The following is a 21094-nucleotide window of genomic DNA, read 5'->3' on the forward strand; positions in this document are numbered from 1 at the left end:
AGCTGTGATTATGTGTCGATTAATTATGTACTGTTTGAACGCTGATTGCATCCTATCTATTAATTCTGTACATCTATTAATTACTTGTTGTTGGGATGTACCTTTTGACGCTTTTGACTGCTGAGATTCCTTAGGCCTTTGAAGACCCTATAAGTCCCCCAAGACCCTCAAGACCACCAATACCCCAAAAAACCACAAAGATCCAAAAGATCCACAAAGATCCAAAAGACCCCGAAAATCCATAAGACCCTTAAAGACTCAAAATACCAGGAGGACCCAAAATAATGTAAAGACCCCAAAGACTCAAAAGACCCAAAATACCCCCAAAGACCCAAAATACCTCAAAAACCCTTAAAGACCCAAAAGCCCTCGAAGATCCCAAAGATCCAAAAGACCCAAAAGCCTCAAAAGCACCCAAAGGCCCAAAATACCTAAAAGACCCTTAAAGGCAATGATGACGCAAAAGACTACGAAGATCTCAAAACCCAAAATATCCTAAAGATCCAAAAGACCGAAAATACACTGAAGACCCTTAAATACCCAAAATACCCAAAATACTCCGAATACCCAAAATATCCTGAAGACCCAAAATACCACAAAGATCCAAAAGACCCCAAAGCCTCAAAAGCGCCCAAAGACCCAAAACACCTAAAATACCTTTAAAGGCAATGATGACGCAAAAGACTACGAAGACCTCAAAACCCAAAATATCCGAAAGATCCCAAAGACCGAAAATACACTGAAGACCCTTAAATACCCAAAAATACCCAAAATACCCTGAATACCCAAAATATCCTGAAGACCCATGAAGACCCAAAATACCACAAAGATCCAAAAGACCCCAAAGATGCAAAATATACAAAAGTCCCAAAAGACCATGAAGACACAAAATACACTGAAGACCTGAAAGACCCATAAGGCCCTTTAGATATTTTAGACCCTCAAGATGTTTGAGACCACTTTTACCTTTAAGACCAAGCCAAGCCCTCTCCCTCCCACAGATCTCCCGATGTCCCTGCTCTCAAATGTTGTGTTTATGTGCTTCCTCGTCTCTCCCCATCTTGTCTACCGCTCCCCTTATTATATATTTTATGTGTCTATTTGATTTTTTTGTATGATAAATGTTAGCTCTTTCACGAGCTTCGATCTTGTATACAAAAAAAAAGAAAAAAAAAATACCCTTTCAATACTTTAGACACCTTGAGATCCCTTCACCCTTCAAACCTTTTATACCCTTTAAGCCCTTTTAGGCTTTAAGCCTTTACACCCCTGAAGTCCATTTCGACCCCTTAGGCCTTAACACCATTTAGACCCCTTACACCCTTCAGACAGATTAGACAGCTTTGACCCTTCACGATTTAGACGTTAGAGCTTTACACCACATGGACCTTTTTTGATTACAAATATATTAGAAATAAATAATATCACCAATATTAGAAAGAAATTTATGCAAATGAAATGTTTGTATTATGATTGGTGTAAATCATGACAACACAGAAATTCAAATTGAGTCGTCATTATCCTCAGTTTGAAAAAGCCCGTGCCTCTGCGGCGATATATAGTTGTGTGTATATATATATATATATAAATATATATATATAAATATATATATATATATATATATATACTGTATGTATATATATATATATATATATATATATATATATATATATATATATATATATATATATATATATATATATATATATATATATATATATATATATATACTGTATATATATATATATATGTACATATATACATTAAAACATATATACCTATATATATCTATATATATATATATATATCTGTGCAGCGTCTGTCCTGTCCTGTGTTGTCTTGTGTTGTCTTGTCACTGAACTACTTTCTCAAACTTTTGTGAAATCGTACCAAACTTCTGAAATGCACATATCTCTCCCGTCGGTATGTCCTAAGGGTATTCTATTTGAAAAATTTTACAATTTTTTTTTTTGGGGGGGGAATTTTTTGGGGAATTTTTTTTTTTTCAACTTCAATTGTTTATAAAATGTGATATCACGTATATTACAAATACATTTGTGCAAAATAATTGTTTGAATTATGATTGGTTTAAACCATGATAAAACGGCAACTCGGGTACAGTCATTTATCTATATATCCACACATCTGGGCAGTGTCTGTGTTCTCACTTAACGACTCCCTCAAACTTTTGTTTCCGTGGTTGTGAAGTGTTTTTAATAACGTTGTGGCGGTTTTTAATCACGTGGTGGTGAGGTATTTTGAATTATGTGGTGGTGAGGTGTTTTTAAATCACGTGGTGGTGAGGTGTTTTTAAATCACATGGTGGTGAGGTGTTTTGAATTCATTGCTGATGAGGTAATTATAATTACGTGGTGGTGAGGTGTTTTTAATTATGTGGTGGTGAGGTGTTTAGAATTAGTTGGTGATGAGGTGTTTTGAATTACTTGGTGGTGAGGTGTTTTTAAATGACGTGGTGGTGAGGTGTTTTTAATTTTGTGACTGTGATGTGATTTTATTACGTGTTTTATGGCTGTGAGGTGTTTTTATTACGTGTTTTATGGCTGTGAGGTGTTTTTATTACGTGTTTTATGGCTGTGAGGTGTTTTTACTTTCGTGGTGGTGAGGTGTTTTTATTACGTGTTTTATGGCTGTGAGGTGTTTTTATTACGTGTTTTATGGCTGTGAGGTGTTTTTAATTTTGTGGTGGTGAGGTGTTTTTATTACGTGTTTTATGGCTGTGAGGTGTTTTTATTACGTGTTTTAAGGCTGTGAGGTGTTTTTAATTTTGTGGTGGTGAGGTGTTTTTTATTACGTGTTTTATGGCTGTGAGGTGTTTTTATTACGTGTTTTATGGCTGTGAGGTGTTTTTATTACGTGTGTTTTAAGGCTGTGAGGTGTTTTTAATTTTGTGGTGGTGAGGTGTTTTTATTACGTGTTTTATGGCTGTGAGGTGTTTTTATTACGTGTTTTAAGGCTGTGAGGTGTTTTTAATTTCGTGGTGGTGAGGTGTTTTTATTACGTGTTTTATGGCTGTGACGTGTTTTAGATTACTTGGTGGTGAGGTATTTTGAATTACGTGGTGGTGAGGTGTTTTGAATTACGTGGTGGTGAGGTATTTTGAATTACGTGGTGGTGAGGTGTTTTGAATTATGTGGTGGTGAGGTGTTTTGAATTACTTGGTGGAGAGTTGTTTTGAATTACGTGGTGGTGAGGTGTAATCGTCCCAAACTTCCAGTCTGCACCTACCACCCTCCCCTATGTATGTGCGGAGGGGTTCTTTCTTGAAAAAAAAACATTCAACCTAAATCTTCAACCTAAATTGCCTATAAAAATGTAATATCACAAACACAACAAATACATTTGTGCAAAGTAATTGTTTGTATTATGATTGGTGTCAATCATGACAACACAGCAACTCAGGTACAGTCATTAGCCTCAGCTAAAATAGGCCCGTTCCTCAGTATCGACGTATCGAAATACATATACTAGCAGAAGTACCCGGCATTGCCGGGCGGGGGAGGGGGGGGAACGGGAGGAGGGGGAAGGGGAACGGGGGGGAGGGGGGAACGGGGGGGAGGGGAGGGGAAGGGGGAGGGGAGGGGGGAGGAGAGGGGGAGGGGAGAGGGAAGGGAAGGGGGAGGGGGGAAAGGGAGGGGTAGGGGGAGGGGGACGGGTGGGAGGGGAGGGGGGAAGGGGAGGGGGAGGGGTGGGGGGAAGGGTGGGAGGGGTGGGGGGAAGGGTGGGAGGGGTGGGGGGAAGGGTGGGAGGGGTGGGGGGAAGGGGGGGAAGGGTGGGAGGGGTGGGGGGAAGGGTGGGAGGGGTGGGGGGAAGGGGGGGGAAGGGTGGGAGGGGTGGGGGGAAGGGGGGGGAAGGGTGGGAGGGGTGGGGGGAAGGGGGGGAAGGGTGGGAGGGGTGGGGGGAAGGGGAGGGGAGGGGGAAGGGGGAGGGAAGGGGAGGGCCAGTCAACAATGACGTTGCAGTTCTCATGGTAGGAGAGCAGCACAACAATCGCGACATCGTCCTGCATCTTCCCAACAACAGCACGAAGCGGCTTTTGGAGACTCACCGATCCTGTGACGCCCTCCAGTACCGGCGTTGCCGGGCGAGGGAAGGGAGACCTGTACATTCCCAACCCGTACATTCGCCCTCTCGACTCAAGCTCACTCGTTCAAAAGCCTCGCACAAATTACACCGTAAAGGCCCAATGGCCATGTCTATGCCACAAATCAAGTACGTGAGCGAGTCTGGCGCACTGAATTGAAAATATATAGAACGCTCATACTCCGTGAAAAGTGAAGCCGCCGTGTCGCCATCTTGGTTAGCACGACTCGACCAACTCGCTTCGCGGATATCGTTTGTTTTGAACGTGTCCCAGATTTTAAAAGCCAGACAACTGTTAAAATGCCATTTTGTGTGGCAATAAACTGCTCCAATCGGTTACGGAAGGGTTGTGGAAAGACTTTTCACAGCTGTTTCAAAGACGTTCAATTCATATCGCACAAAATCGACAAAAATCGACACAAAACACGATCGCATAAAAGGTGAAAAAACGCAATCGCTTTTCGCTCTGAATTACGTGCAAACGCATGACGGAAATCACCATCGCCCAGCATCGAGTGCCAACCAAGATGGCGCCCGGTAGCTGCATCTCCACCTATGTGGTGTGAATGGCAATGGTCATTCTATATATTTTCAGTTCAATGGTCTGGCGGCGGGAATGGAACATCACGTGATCGCTCTGAGCGAATCAGCGAGCTGCTCTGGCACTGGCTGAGATTCCGTAAATAATGTTCCTCGCTGAAATGCGCTGAGGTAAATATGAATAAAAAATATGGATCTCGTCAAATATTTTGAGGTAGGCCATGTCCTTCCCAGGCTCAATGGCCATGTCTATGCCAAATATCAAGCACGTGAGCCTCTCCGTTTAGGAGTCTATCGGTAACATTACATACACACACACACACACACAAACTGTGTTTTATATATATAGATATACATAAAAACATATACATATAAATATATACACACATATGTACATATATACATATACTTGTAGATACACACATAAAAACATATATACATATACATACATACATACATACATATATATATATATATATATATATATATATATATATATATATATATATGATATATATATATATGATATATATATATATGATATATATATATATGATATATATATATATGATATATATATATATGATATATATATATATATATATATATATATATATATATATATATATATATATATATATATATATATATATATATTCATATATATATCTGTGCAGCGTCTGTCCTGTGTTGTCTTGTGTTGTCTTGTCACTGAACTACTTTCTCAAACTTTTGTGAAATCGTACCAAACTTCTGGTATGCACATATCTCTCCCGTCGGTATGTCCTAAGGGTATTTTTTTTGGAAACATTTTCCAATTTGTTATTATTTTTTTGGGGGAATTTTTTGGGGAATTTTTTTTTTTTCAACTTCAATTGTTTATAAAATGTGATATCACGTATATTACAAATACATTTGTGCAAAATAATTTTTTGAATTATGATTGGTTTAAACAATGACAAAACGGCAACTCGGGTACAGTCATTTATCTATATATCTACACATCTGGGCAGTGTCTGTGTTGTCACTTAACGACTTCCTCAAACTTTTGTTTCCGTGGTTGTGAAATGTTTTTAATAACGTTGTGGTGGTTTTGAATCACGTGGTGGTGAGGTATTTTGAATTATGTGGTGGGGAGGTGTTTTTAGATGACGAGGTGGTGAGGTGTTTTTAATTCACATGGTGGTGAGGTGTTTTTAAATCACATGGTGGTGAGGTGTTTTGATTTACGTGGTGGTGAGGTATTTATAATTACGTGGTGGTGAGGTGTTTTTAATTATGTGGTGGTGAGGTGTTTTTATTACGTGTTTTTATGGCTGTGAGGTGTTTTTAATTTCGTGGTGGTGAGGTGTTTTTATTACATGTTTTATGGCTGTGAGGTGTTTTTATTAGGTGTTTTATGGCTGTGAGGTGTTTTTACTTCTGTGGTGGTATGTTTTTATTATGTGTTTTATGACTGTGAGATGTTTTTATTACGTGTTTTATGGCTGTGAGGTGTTTTTAATTTTGTGGTGGTGAGGTATTTTTATTACGTGTTTTATGGCTGTGAGGTGTTTTTATTACGTGTTTGATGGCTGTGAGGTGTTTTTAATTTCGTGGTGGTGAGTTGTTTTTATTACGTGTTTTATGGCTGTGAGGTGTTTTTATTACGTGTTTTATGGCTGTGAGGTGTTTTTAATTTCGTGGTGGTGAGGTGTTTTTATTACGTTTTTTATGGCTGTGAGGTGTTTTTATTACGTGTTTTATGGCTGTGAGGTGTTTTTAATTTCGTGGCTGTTAGGTGTTTTTATTACGTGTTTGATGGCTGTGAGGTGTTTTAAATTACTTGGTGGTGAGGTGTTTTGAATTACGTGGTGGTGAGGTGTTTTGAATTACATGGGGGTGAGGTGTAATCGCCCCAAACTTCCAGTCTGCACCTACCCCTCCCCTATGTGTGTGCTGAGGGGTTCTTTCTTGAAAAAAAAACATTCAACCTAAATCTTCAACCTAAATTGCCTATAAAAATGCAATATCACAAACACAACAAATACGTTTGTGCAAAGTAATTGTTTGTATTGTGATTGGTGTAAATCATCACAACACAGCAACTCAGGTACAGTCATTAGCCTCAGCTAAAATAAGCCCGTTCCTCAGGAACGACGCTTGGTGAGGCGAGCGCAGTGAGCCGAGCCAAGCTAGTATATATATATAAATAAAAAAATATATATATATATAATAAAAATATATAGATAAAAAAAATCTATATATACATAAATAAATAAAATAAAATAAAATATATATATATATAGATATATATATATATAGATATATATAGATATATATATATATATACGTTAAAAATATATATATATATACATAAAAACAAACAAAAATAAATATTTTTTTTATTTTTTATTGTATGGACTTTTTAATGTATGTATTTGTGTACGTATATTATTTATGTATTTTATGTTTTATGTACATATATATATTTATTATGTATATATATTTTATATATATATATATATATATATATATATATATATACTTTTTTTTTTATGTACATACATATATATATATATATATATTTGATGTATATTGTTTTTTTTAAATGTATATATACATTTTTTTTTTAATGCATCTATATATATATTTTTTTTTTTTAATGTATACATCGATTTTTTTATGTATGGACTTTTTAATGTGTATATTTATTATATATATATATTATTATTTTTTATTTATGCATATATATATATATATTTTTTGTATGGACATATACATATTTTTTATGTATATATATATATTTTTTTTTAAATGTATATTTATATTTTTTCTTTATGTATATATATATTTTTTATGTATATATATTTTTATGTATATACATATATATATAGGTTTTCCTAATGCATATATATTATTTTATATATATATATATATATATATATATATATATATATAGATATATATATATATATATATATATATCTTTTTTATGCATATATATATTTTTTGGCATATATATATTTGGATATTTATATTTTATGCATTTTTTTTTTTTTTTTTTAATGCATATACAGATTTTTTTTATGTATATAGGCTTTTTATGTATATATTTATTATATATATATATATATATATATAGATTTTTATGCATATCTATATATATTTTTTGGCATGTTTTTTTATGCATGTTTTTTTAATGCATATTTTTTTAATATAAAATATTTATAAATATTTTATAAATATTTATAAAATAATTATAAAATATATATATTTTTAATGTATATATATATATATTTCTGTTTTATGTATATATATATATATTTATGCATATATATTTTTTATGTATATATTTTTATGGATATAGATTTTTTTATGCATTTTTTTTTTATGCATATATCTTTTTTATGTATATATATATATATATATATATATATATATATATATATTTTTTTTTTCAATGCATTTTTTAAATGTATATATATTTTTTTTAATGTATGTTTACTTTATTATGCATATATATATATATACACAGTATATATATGCATATTTATATATATATATATACAATTTTTTTACGTAGCCTTTTTAATGTATTTTTTTTTTAATGCGTATATATATATATATTTTTTGTATGTACATTTTTTTTTATGCATATATATATTTTTTTTTTAATGTTTTTTTTTTTTTTTATGTATATATATTTTTATGTATATATATATATAGATTTTTTTATGCATATATATAATTATATATATATATATATATATATATCTTTTTTATGTATATACCGATTTTTTTTATGTATATAGGCTTTTTATGTGTATATTTATTATATATATATATATTTTTTTTTTATGCATATCTATAAAAAAATTTGGCATGTTTTTTTATGCATGTTTTTTTAATGCATATTTTTTTCATATAAAATATTCATAAAATAATTATAAAATATATTTATTTTTAATGTATATATATATATATATTTCTGTTTTATGTATATATATATATTTATGCATATATATTTTTTATGTATATATGTATATATATTTTTATGCATATAGATTTTTTTATGCATATATTTTTTTCATGTATATAATTATAATAATTTTTTTATGTATATATTTTTAATGCATTTTTTAAATGTATGTATATATATATTATTTTTTTAAATGTATATGTTTACATTTTTATGTATATATATATATATATATTTATTTATATATATATATATATATATATATATATATATATATATATATGCAATTTTGTATGTCTAGATATATACCGTGTATCACAGTGATATTCGTACAATGTATATAAGGCCTAAACATCAAATTCAACATTAACAGAACCTTGCGGGCACACTTATACTTATAGTACACTCACAGGAAAGCAGACAAAGGCTATAGGAGTTATCTTATAAAATGTAAATGTTTAGTCCTCACATCTTTATTCTTAAACAGAGAGAGGTTGAAGAAGTTTGAGCAAATATCCTGAAATTTTCACCGTCCTTGAAAACGAAAAATCTAAGAAATAAAACATTGAATCGAGTGCGGTAAATTGGTGAAAGTCGCGGGTTCAAGCCTTTGTTCGAAGGAATACATCGAAGGCGGCTCACGTGTGGCGCCCGATCCATTCACACACAACGAGATCGCCATTTGCATTCGACTGCGGATCGTCCTTGTGTATATAAAAGCCCCGAGTGCTTGTCCGCCGTGATTTGCACTCGGTCTCAGGGCGGGTTGTTGTCACGTTACAAATGCTCGGTATCGGTGTGTTGAGAAATAGTTCTTCCCTTTATGCGCATTTTGCTGCTTTACCCGGTTGTGACGCTGAACTCGGGTTGACCCCGGCGGTTTCGTGTGATTTATTTGCCTTTCACTGCCGTGTCAGACGCAGGGGCTTCACCGTCCGCACAATATTGTGATGAGCCCAGGCCGCGCTATTATAATGCTACTTCACTCCAAAACTTACAAAAACTCGCTCACCCACCCATAGATCTCGAATTCCATCGTTAATAATAACACGAAATATTAATTGTAAATGTTTTTTCTGAACAGGTTTTTTTAGGGGTGGGGGGGGTGTTAGGAAAGCCCGGTACAAATTTATAACGTTTTGCGGCCATTTTGCCTCAGCAATCTCTCACCCCCTTGAGCGGTCGCTGCGTCATTCGTGCAGAAGACCTTGTTTATTCGGGCTGTGCCACAGTGCAGAAACTCCCCGGCCCGAACAAAAGCTAGAGCTCAGCATTGTGTGGATGGTTCTAAGAGGGACAGCGTCAAGGCCGTTGGAGCGGCCACGAGGGGCGGTCGAAATGGGAGGGACTGCTCGAAGACCGCAGGGCGATGAAGATGGCGAGCGGAGGGTTCTGTTTGGTAAAGAACCGCCTCACACCATTCATCGTGCTCGACCATCAGGACGTCCTGTGCTATGATCTGTGGACCGCCGGCGATCTTCGTTGTGTCGGGTGTGTGTGTGTGTTTGCGACTATATATATATTAATAATATTATATATATATTATGTGTGTGTGTGTGTGTGTGTGTGTGTGTGTGTGTGTGTGTGTGTGTGTGTGTGTGTGTGTGTGTGTGTGTGTGTATGTATGTGTGTGTATATGCACGTGTATGTGAGTATATGTGCATGTGTGTATACACGAATATATGTGCATGTGTGTGTGTGTGTATGCGTGTATATGTGCATGTGTGTGTACGCGAGTATATGTGCATGTGTATGTGCATGCAAGTATATGTCCATGTGTATGTTTACACGAGTAAATGTGCATGTGTGTGTTTACACTAGAATATGTGTGTGTGTGCCTGTCCACAAGTATATGTGCATGTGTGAGTACGTGAATATATGTGCATGTGTGTGTATGTGAGTATATGTGCATGTGTGTATACACGAATATATGTGCATGTGTGTGTGTGTGTATGCGAGTATATGGGCATGTGTGTGTACGCGTGTATATGTGCATGTGTGTGTACGCGAGTATATGTGCATGTGTGTGTGTGCCTGTCCACGAGTATATGCGCATGTGTGTGTACGCGAGTATATGTGCATGTGTGTGTGTGCCTGTCCACTAGTATATGTGCATGTTTATGTACGTGAATATACGTGCATGTGTGTGTATGCGAGTATATGTGCATGTGTGTGTACGCGAGTATATGTGCAGGTGTGTGTACGCGAGTATATGTGCAGGTGTGTGTACGCGAGTATATGTGCAGGTGTGTGTACGCGAGTATATGTGCAGGTGTGTGTACGCGAGTATATGTGCATGTGTGTACGCGAGTATATGTGCATGTGTGTACGGAGGATATGTGCATGTGTGTACGCGAGTATATGTGCATGTGTGATTGTGTGTACTGGCATATGTGTGTATGTGTTTGTGAGTGTGTACATGCGTGTGTATATTTGTGTGTGCGTAGGTATATTTTTTGTGTGCGTGCGTGTGTGTACTCGCATGTGTGTGCACTTGTGCGTACTTTTGTACGTACAGTTCTACACATTCAAAGTATGAACCTTTTAAAAAATCTCAGGATGTTTTTGTTATTTTTCACAAATGATTCCTTCCTCGTGCGAAAGAAAACTCTTTCCTCTTCTGCCGAACGAGGTGAGTCGTGTTTCGTGGTGCGACGAACCGCGCATACAGTATCGGTAACTGTACCTGAAGCGTGTTCCGGGAGGCGTACCTTGTGCTCTTCGTATTGGTGAAAGGTAGCAAACACGGGCACTCAAAGCGCATGATCTTAATTATAATAACTCTCTTTGTTCGATTATATAGCAATGAGATCAAGGCAATTGCGTTATATCGACAAAATAAAACCCACTGAACTACTTGTTTTATGAATTATTTGATGTTTTTCAATAACGATGCAAAACATAAATTTATAACATTTTCTTATTTATTGCTGAACATGGCGGCTCATCCGAGCAGTTCGGCGTGAACAACGATTTGAGGATTTCCCACCACGTCTCATCTGCCGTAAACGACTCCAAGCAAATAAGTTGCTCAACGCTTTTAATGTGACGAATTACACTGTAAGAAACGTCATCCTGATCAACTGTGCATTACCAATCATAATTGTGTTGGAAAGAATGAAAAGTTTCATTTTTCTCATCACCAGCGAAGGGAGGCAGACGTTGTTTTCACGTCTGTCTGTCTGAGAAGGACATCTCAAAAGGTTTGGACGGATTCGGACGAAACTTGATGGACAGGTTGAGTGTGTGACGTGGACGAATTGATTAGAATTTGGGGAAAATCCGAGTTCTCAGTGATAAAAGTCATTGACAGATAGGGTCAAAAACAATAAACAGTACATCATGGTATTTCAATAAGTTGTGGGTGACTTTGTTAAGTAACAAGAAGAAGCGATTCGATTTTGCTTCAGGTCGGAATCCAGATCCGGCCGATCAGTGGATACAATATGAAACCTGTTCAGCCTGGCGGAGGTTTGTGCTCTACCGAGTGCTGTTCTACTTGTGTATTTTTATCTCTCAATGTCCTGTTTACAATCTACCTACCACGGCCCCAGGGTGTACTGTACACTTACATTGAACATGCACTGTACCACCCGAAGTGGACATCTCTGGACATCTCTCTGACCATTCTCAGAGAGCCTCCTCAGCGTCGACGAGTCTGGCATTTCACTCAGGCCAACTGGCACGGTCTTCAAGCAGCCATAAATCATCTGGACTGGTCTCCAATCTCTACCGCCTCTGACATCAACTCATCCTGGGAATTCTTCCAAAGTAAATTGCTCTCTCTCATGCACAGATTTATCCCATCTCGTCTTCAGTTGTCATACCCTTCCTCCCGTCCATGGTACACGGATTCTTGTGGTGAGGCTGTTGCCCAGAAACAACTTGCTTTCGTCTCCTGGAAAGCAAATCCAACGGAAGGAAATCTCATTTCCTTTCACAAAGCCCGAAACAAGTGTGTGTCCACCCTCAGGAGAGCCAGGAAACAATATCTCTCCGTTCTCAAGACAGAACTCTCTTATCTGTCTCCCTCTTCCAAATCCTGGTGGCATCTGGTCAAATTTGTTTCTGGTGTTTGTTGCCCCTCCATCCCCTCCCTCACCTCAAACGGCCACACGGCTGACTCCGCACGTGAAAAAGCTGAATGCCTCAACTCTGTGTTTGCCTCTAAATCTTGTGTCCCAAACCCATCCCTCTCTGTACCCACCATACCCAGTCATACCCAGCTGCTCCTGGACTCTGTGTCCTTTCCTCCTGACAGGGTGGAAAAAGTTTCTGTCAACCCTGGACTCTGATTCTGCAACTGGACCTGACGGCATCAGCCCACGGGTCTTAAAATCCTGTTCTTCCGCTCTTTCACTCCCTCTCTCTGTTCTCTTCACCCTCTCTTTTGCTCAAGGTCATCTGCCATCTGCTTGGAAATCTGACAACATCACCGCTTTGCACAAAAAAGGTGCAAAAACATATCCCAGCAACTACAAACCAATCAGCCTTCTCCCAATTATCAGCAAAGTCATGGAATCCATCATTGCTTCAGATATGAAATCTTTCCTCTTCTCCAATGGCTTGATCTCTGATCATCAGTTTGGTTTCAGACCTGGTCACTCTACTCTGGACATGCTGCTTCTGCTTTCTCAACAATGGATGGAGGTCCTCAATGTCAAACAGGAAATTAGAGCTGTCTCCCTTGACATATCACGTGCCTTCGATACGGTCTGGCACCCCGCTCTGCTCACCAAACTCTCCTCTTTTGGTATCCATGGAAATCTCCACGCATGGGTGGCGGACTTCCTCTCTAGTCGTAGTCAACGTGTGGCCCTGAATGGGTTTCTCTCATCTCCTCTTCCTGTTGAGGCTGGAGTTCCCCAAGGCAGTGTTCTGGGCCCTGTGCTTTTTCTGGTCTTCATCAATGATCTCTCTGACTCTCTTGAAAATCCTCTCCATCTCTTTGCTGATGACTCTACTCTCTGTCGCTCCATTCTTCATCCCTCAGATCGGCAGTCTGCAGCCTCCTCACTCTCTGCAGACCTGGACAAAATCACAGACTGGGCAAACAAGTGGAACATGTCTTTCAATCCTGACAAATCTCACACTCTTACGATGTCTCTCCGAAAAGACCGACTGGACAACCGTCCCATCCACTTTCTGAATAATCCTCTCCAAGAAGTTCTGTCACTCAAGCTTTTGGGTCTCACTATCTGCCATGATCTTTCCTGGGAAAACCACATTTCAAATCTGGCCTCCAAAGCCAGTCGCCGACTGGGCATCCTCCGTCGTGCGAAGTCCTTCCTTGGCACACCTGAGCTCCTCACCACATACAAGGCTTTCATCCGCAGCTCAATGGAATACTGCTCTCCCCTCTGGGCTGGTGCTCCTGCCTCACACCTAGCTCGTCTTCACGCTGTTGAAACCAAAGCATTCAGAATCATTGGAATCTCCCACGATTAAGCTAAGTCCAAGGGCCTCTCACTCACTCACCGCAGGCAGGTTGGTGGTCTTTCCGTCTTCTACCGACTCCTCTCTGGCCTTGCCCCCCCCCCCCCCAGCTCTCTCTGGGCTCTGTCCCGCAAATATTCCTACAGGTCGCACAAGATCTGCCTGCAACCCTCTTATGGTTAAACTGCCAAAATAAAGACGCTCTGCTCACCTTCACTCCTTCATTCCTCTTTTTTCCCACCTCTGGAACAAACTCCCTCACTCTCTTCAATCCCACTCCACCCTCCAGGTCTTTAAAACAGCTGTTCACCACCATGTCTTATCTTCCCCCATCCAAAACCTTGATCTTTTCTACCCCCGCTAATTTCACCCCAATTCCACTTTTTTGAAATACCAACTTCTGTCCTGGAAGTCCTTGGTGTCCTTGTGTTTTATACTTCTCCCACCCCCCCCCCCCTTCCCACGGCTCCTCCCCCCAAGCCCTCTCCCTCCCACACATCTCCCTGCTCTTAAATGTTGTGTGCTCTCAAGTGTTTGTGTGCTTCCCCTTCTCTTGTCTTCCGCTCCCTCTTTTTATATATTTTGTTTGTCTGGTTGATTTGTTTGTGAAGTAAATGTCAGCTCTTTCACGAGCCTCGATTCAGTATACAAAAAAAAAAAAAAAAAAAAAAAAATGTGTGTTGCTGTGTTCTTGCGAACAATGAAATGATAATGCAGAATTAGCCTATATATCTTCATCGTACTTCAAAATGTCTTCAAGCAAGCATTTGCTCGGCCAGCTCTCTTGTTTCACATTTGGAGGAAAGTGCAAGCATCTCCATTATGTTCCTTCCATGACGTCAATCAATATGTTGTGATGAGCCTGTAATACTCGTTTTTGGGTTTTTTTTTTTAAACAGGCTCTTCAAACAACAATTTGTAAGTATCGTTTATTAATTAATCATAAATACATTTAGGTATATATATGTATATATGTATATATATATATATATATATATATATGTATATATATATGTATGTATGTATATGTATATATGTATGTATGTATATGTATATATATGTATGTATGTATGTATATATATATATATATGTATATATATATATATATATATATATATATATATATATATATATATATATATATATATATATATGTATATATATATATATATATATATATATATATATTTTTTTTTTTTTTTTTTTTTTCGATGGAGGAGGAGGCCGTGGAGCCCATCAAAGGATGCACTATTATTACCAACCTATCTATGGTTGTTTGGCCTTGCTCAATCCTTGTACATGATGAACGTTAGGCAAGGAAGCAGCACATACCTGTTTTTTATGTAAAGTTTTTGGTATGACTCGGCTGGGGCTCGAACCCCAGACAGCTCAGACTCAGTTAACACTCTAATCACCACCTGTTCTCATCCTCAGAACCTTCTGAACATCGCAGGTAAATTTAAAATGCCATCTTATGCCCATGGACTCCTCAAGTGAGACATTCATTCACTCATAATATCAGCAAATAAATGTGACGTTTACAAAATATTTCAAATGGGTGATATTGACATTTTGTACACAGCTGTGTCGTCGTTTTGTGCGTCACAGTATCGGAGCGATTCTCATAATTAAGAGATGCAAGTGAAAGTACTAATAAACCGTTTGAAATCACGTCGTTCACTGAACACAATACACTTGGATACTTGCAGTTTGTTTTCACATTAAAAACACAATAGGAGAGCCGTGAAAAATGCCGCCGGCAACGACAGTCTGGCGTGCGGTGCAAGCACGATGTGCCCAGGCAGAGCACATGGCACGTGATGCGGTTATTGTGTCACTTTTGGCCAAAGTCTTGTTCCCATCTCTATCCCTTTTTCTTAGATGTCTGCAATAAAGCAGCAACAGTCATGCAGGAGCCCCGATTCCACGCCCAGCGCTTAGCCGCACCCACGGGAGAAGATTTGGGAATCTTGCCGGGATCTCCTGTGGGATGGAGCGATCCACCCTGACACGTCGCTCGTGGATTCTTGATTGTTCTTTCACTGTGAATGAATTTATATACAACCCGCAACTTCTTTTTCTTTGTACAATGGGGGAAAATATCGGATTAAATGATCATTTGGGGATATTTTATTCTGCTGAATGGCAATCATGAATGTAGCTCGGAAGTTATGATACTTATTCTGTCTGATGTGGAGTGTGTATGAATATAATACAAACATGTACGAATCTCATTAAAAATACATGAAAATAATGAAAGTATTGAATAATATATTTGTTTACCACTATATTTTAATGTCTGAATAAGCAGGCATGAATACATTCTTTGTCACCTTTGTCAAGGGAGTGGGAGTTTTAATTTACAAGAATTGACGACACTGCATGGAATAAACACGTTCAGAATGAATAAATGAATGAATAAAAGCTTTGGATGGCACAGAGGTTAATCAGGACTCGATGACCATAAGCTGTCAGAATCCATGCGTTGTGATGTACGTGATGCTCGAGTAAACCATTTAACTTAAACACAAACCTTTTACTATATTTTAATATTCACGTCATATGATACTTTGCCGAAATTGCATGTATATATATATATATGTACACGACCGGTCAAAAGTTTTAGAACACCTCAATTTTTCCAGTTTTTATTGAAATTTACGCAGTTTGTGTGCATCCTGTGAATAACTTGAAATGGTACAAAGGTAAGCAGTAAACTGCTTGAGGTTTAAAAAGTTTAGGTTAGCAAAAACGGGAAAATAATGTAAATTGCACAGTTATATTGTAAAAAACAAAAAAGGCCTTCTTCAGGGAACAAGTAATGGGTTAACAACTTACAGCTGTTCTGCAGCAATGTAAGTAAATTAGGTCTTGAAAGTTGATGCAAACAATCCTACAGGTGTCCCAACCTCTGCTGATTACTTAATTACAAACCCCCAGTCTGTATAAAAGCAGTATTGGAACAGACTGTTATTAAACCCTCTGAAGCATTATTTGGACAACATTGCACTGCACGAAGTAGTATATTTGAAACTGGAGGAAACTCTGACAGGAAGAGGTCTGGCAGACCCAAAGCCACAACAGAATCAGAAGACAAGTTTCTGAGAGTCAACAGCTTGCGTGATCGGCGGCTCACAGGACAACAGCTTCAAGCACAGCTTAACACTGGTCGAAGTAAGCAAGTCTCAGTTTCAACTGTGAAGAGAAGACCGAGCTGCAGGTTTGACAGGTCGAGTGGCAGTAAGAAAGCCATTGCTAAGATGGCAAAATAAGAAAAAGAGGCTTGCCTGGGCCATGAAGCACCGCCAGTGGACTACTGAAGACTGGAAAAGGTCTTATGGACCGAAGAATCAAAATTTGAAATCTTTGGTTCATCACGCAGGGTTTTGTATGCCGTCGAGTAGGCGAAAGGATGGTTCCTCAGTGTGTGACACCAACTGTCAAACATGGAGGAGGAAGCATGATGGTCTGGGGCTCTTTTGCTGGATCCAGAGTCGGCGACTTGCACAGAGTGACTGGCACCCTGAACCAAAAGGGCCACCACAGCATTTTGCAGCACCATGCAATACCCTCTGGTATATGCCTAGTCTGTCAGGGGTTCATCCTATAGCAAGATAATGACCCTAAACACACTTCCAGGCCATGTCAAAACTACCTTCGAGGAAAAGAACAAGACGGTAGGCTTCAAACCATGGAATGGCCAGCACAGTCTCCAGACTTAAACCCCATCGAGCTGGTTTGGGATGAACTCGACAGAAGGGTGAAAGCAAAGCAAACTACAAGTGCAACACATTTATGGGAACTTCTGCAACAGTGTTGGGAAGAACTTCCCGAACAATATTTGATTTCCATTGCAGAAAGAATTCCACGAGTGTGTTCGGCGGTTATATCTGCAAAAGGTGGCTACTTTGCTGAGTCTAAAATTTAAATTAAATTTTGTTAAACAAAATGATTCTATGATTTCTTTTTTACCTCCAATTGTCTATTTGTTCTATGTTTAATTTCAGAGTACATTGAGACACTAAACTGCGTAAATATCAATAAAAACTAGAAAAATTGAGGTGTTCCAAAACTTTTGACTGGTAGTATATATATACTACAACAGAGCCCTGTGTGTGTGTGTATGTGTGTGTGTGTGTGTGTGTGTGTGTGTGTGTGTGTGTGTGTGTGTGTGTGTGTGTGTGTCGCCATTTTCTCAGAGATGGCCAAACGGATCTTTGTCTAATTTTCAGAGGTTCTTCAGTGTCAGGAGAGTGTTTTCTGCAACAACAAAAAATTAACTGGATTTCATATATATATATATATTGTTGCAGACGCGGTTTTAGATGTTATTTTTACCGAGCGGTTGGTATTACCGCGTCCGAACAGTTACTCCCCGATTAGAACCCGATTCCACCCGACGTTGACCAGATCGCACCACAGATATTCAATCGGGAAACCTCTAAAGCGACCGAAAGAGAATGAAAAGAGAAGAAGACAGAGTACGGAGGAAGAACAGATTTATTATACACACACAAGCAATGGATAGAAGAAGCAGTCACACAGCGAATCGTTAACTTACACTATTCATTTTACTTAATCCCAAGACAACGAGTAGGACAGACGACGTTCACACTTACTCGGGGGATATTGCAGGCAGGTAGGGCTTGAGGTGGATTGCTGGAGAGGGAGGAGGGTCGGAGGCAGCAGCTCTCAATTCCTCGCGGTTTTTGGTGGGAAAACCCTTCGTCGCGTATCCGCTGCCGATGGTTTAGACGTCACGCGCTGGCTCGGGCACACCTGCTCCTCTCCTTCTGGTGGAGCCGTCTCCCTCCTTTCAGCGCATCTCTCCAAAGCTGGTTTCCTTTCCGAGTACCTCTCCTCTTTGGCTTGGAGCGTTTCGCATCTCACCGCTCCTCTTGGTGTCGCCTCTTCGCTCATCTCCCAGGTCATCTCTTGAAGCAGTCCCTTACAGTCGCTTTTATAACTCGGGGCGGAATCAAGCCGCCGGCTGCGAGGGCACGCCTACCGGGTCGCTCACCGCGGTGCTGATTGGCCATGTGGGGTTGGCTCACTCCTCCCCTCTATGCCGAGGTGGAGACACGCCTTTCTTCTCCGAGATTAGCACATGGGCAATGGCGGCTTGCGGGATTGAACACAACTCGCACCCTTTTTAAAGGAACTTTGGAGAGCGGAGATGTTTGGGGAAATTGCAAGGGCCTATGCTTATTTTGTTTGATACAATGCAAAGTCAATCTAGTGGGAAACACATATTTAGCCTACATAGAATAAGGAAATACACTATTTAAAAAGATATATCGTGACCTGCGTGTAAGTTTCATGGAATTAACTAGGAGGACGGCTGCGACCATTATTTACATTACGAGGGTGTTTACACATAACAAAACCATACTTTTTTACATTCGTTACACTTCCTCCAAAATTGTTACACTTCTTAAAAACCGTTACACTTCTCAAATTCGTTACCCACTTCTCAAAACCGTTACACTGCACCCTCCTTTCTTCAGGCCCGGACTCGGGCCTACAAAACTTTAGCTTAGTTTGACACGTAGGTGTAATTCCCTCTACAATTAACCTGACCCTGAGTGTGACAATCTTAAAACACAAATAAGTATGTCCCCCTATTGCATTGCACCCTGTCTAACAGACTCAAGCCCACAGCTAACCGAATTACGGAATTATTCTCAAACTATACATTTACGGTGGGGAGCATTATTTACAATGACGTGATTTCTTATTTACAACGCAACCCAGGACCTGTGTTTTTTTTTTTTTCTTAGGGAACAAGAAAAAGAAATTCCTGTTGGGAGGGAGGAGACAGCACGCATTGCATCGATGCACCAGTACCAATACCACCAAAGCACCCAAAAGCACCAAAAGCACCACAAGCACCACAAAGCACCAAAAGCACCACTCGGTGCGCAGTCACCATGGTTCTTAATAAACACAACAAAACAACTGGTGGTGGTCTTCACTTTCTCTGCTGGGCCGATGTTCTTCCCGACGTCTTCTGGCTTCATGCGGCCTATTTGGACATAATAAAAAGCACAACTTGTGTTCGTTTTTATTTAGGGCCTCAGGGGCCAACTAAGGGTGGTCCACCTGTTTGGCATAGGTGCCACCTTACCGAGGTCCGCAAGCAAGATTCCCTGGCCACTATGGCCGGTCTCCCACAGAGGTGCCCTGCCCCAGAACCTGGGGTCCATCAAGTGGTACTTGGCCGCAGAACAGCGGTCCATAAAGTGGTACATCAACGCAATGCATGCTGGTTCTGGGAATCTCGGGCACACAATGGCCACCTCACGCACGCTCCCCCTCGGCACCCAATGGCGCACAGGTCATGTGGGAGACAAAAGAAAGACAATTGAGTGAGGGGTAAGGTCACAAGGGTACACGTCAATAAGGCAATGCAAGGCGAAATGCGTACGGAGGGCGAAGTGAGAAAGCTCGTCCCTACCATACGTCACCCCCCTGTCACCTACACTACCCTTGCCCTTACCCCATATGTACAAAATCTACACATTACCAATTCGTCACAACTGTCACGTCTTCCCCATATTTCTCCTATACCAAATTCGTCTCCACAATCCCTCGACTTCAAAATTTGCCATCACCAAATTCATCATCAATCCTCATAAGGAGGAAGAGATGGAATTACGCACAATGTCACACCCACGTCATGATGCGTCTCACAATCCAAACATTTGCATCAAAAATAATTAAACATGGCATGGTGCGGAGTACCTGTCACCTCAGGTGAGTGGATGCAGATGGTGTGAGGAGATCCTTCTTCCTAACTATCCTCTAAATGACTTTAACACACTTTACACTACCCGGGGTCTTTCCGTGCCAATCCATTGGCCAACTTACACTATGGGTTCTAAAAACCAATTCCCATTGACCAAACTGTGGTGCTTCTCAATTTGGGGTCTCACTCCCCCGATTCATCTCCCGGTGCCTTCGCACAATTTCTGGGCTGCGACGTGTAGCTCTCCCAGCAGGTCTTCCCACCTGCACACCTCCACCACTGCAGTTGCCACCCGAGCTTACCTAACT

The sequence above is a fragment of the Myxine glutinosa genome, chromosome 6, assembly GCF_964187855.1.
Source record: "Myxine glutinosa chromosome 6, kmMyxGlut1.1, whole genome shotgun sequence".
NCBI classification, from domain to species: domain Eukaryota; kingdom Metazoa; phylum Chordata; class Myxini; order Myxiniformes; family Myxinidae; genus Myxine; species Myxine glutinosa.